Raw genomic sequence first — 585 nt, 5'->3', positions numbered from 1 at the left:
AAGAAATTTTGCTGGAAGCTTATCGCGTTCGTCTGAGTGCACAACGAGGTGGCTCTCGTGTACTCGCAATGCAGACAATACCTGTAGTGCTCGCCTCTGGCAAAAGCGCTACAGATGATGAAGTGCTCTTTGAGCGATGGGTGCAACAGCACCGGAAACTTTCCTCTCTGTATAACCTGCAGTTGAGCCACAAGGAAGTGGACGTGCGTGTGGAGCGACACCTCAGCTTCCATTTTGTCAAACGCAAGGCACGCCGTCGACTTTCTTCGGATTGTCGCCCTGCGACGTATGGGTTAACAACCCCTAATGCTCTCGCGAGCTCTGTGTCCAAGACCACAAGAGCTCAGAGCTACTGCTTACGCTCAGCTCATGGCCCTTCTACTTCCCTGGCTATTGCCGGAAAGCTCGGGGCGTCTGATGACGCGGGACGTCCTGATCTTTCCGATCGAAAGCGTCCACGGCGACTGGGCAAGCTTGCCGAAGTGACGCCACAAACTCCCACGAGTTTTCGGAGTCGGATTATCCCCGCCACTTCACCAGATGTTGGGTCTGACCCTGGAGACGACGTCGTCGTACTAGACGTCT

The sequence above is a fragment of the Plasmopara halstedii genome (genome assembly GCF_900000015.1).
Source record: "Plasmopara halstedii genome assembly, contig: Scaffold_2956, whole genome shotgun sequence".
Taxonomy (NCBI): Eukaryota; Oomycota; class Peronosporomycetes; order Peronosporales; family Peronosporaceae; genus Plasmopara; species Plasmopara halstedii.
Note: the sequence above shows the minus strand (reverse complement) of the source record.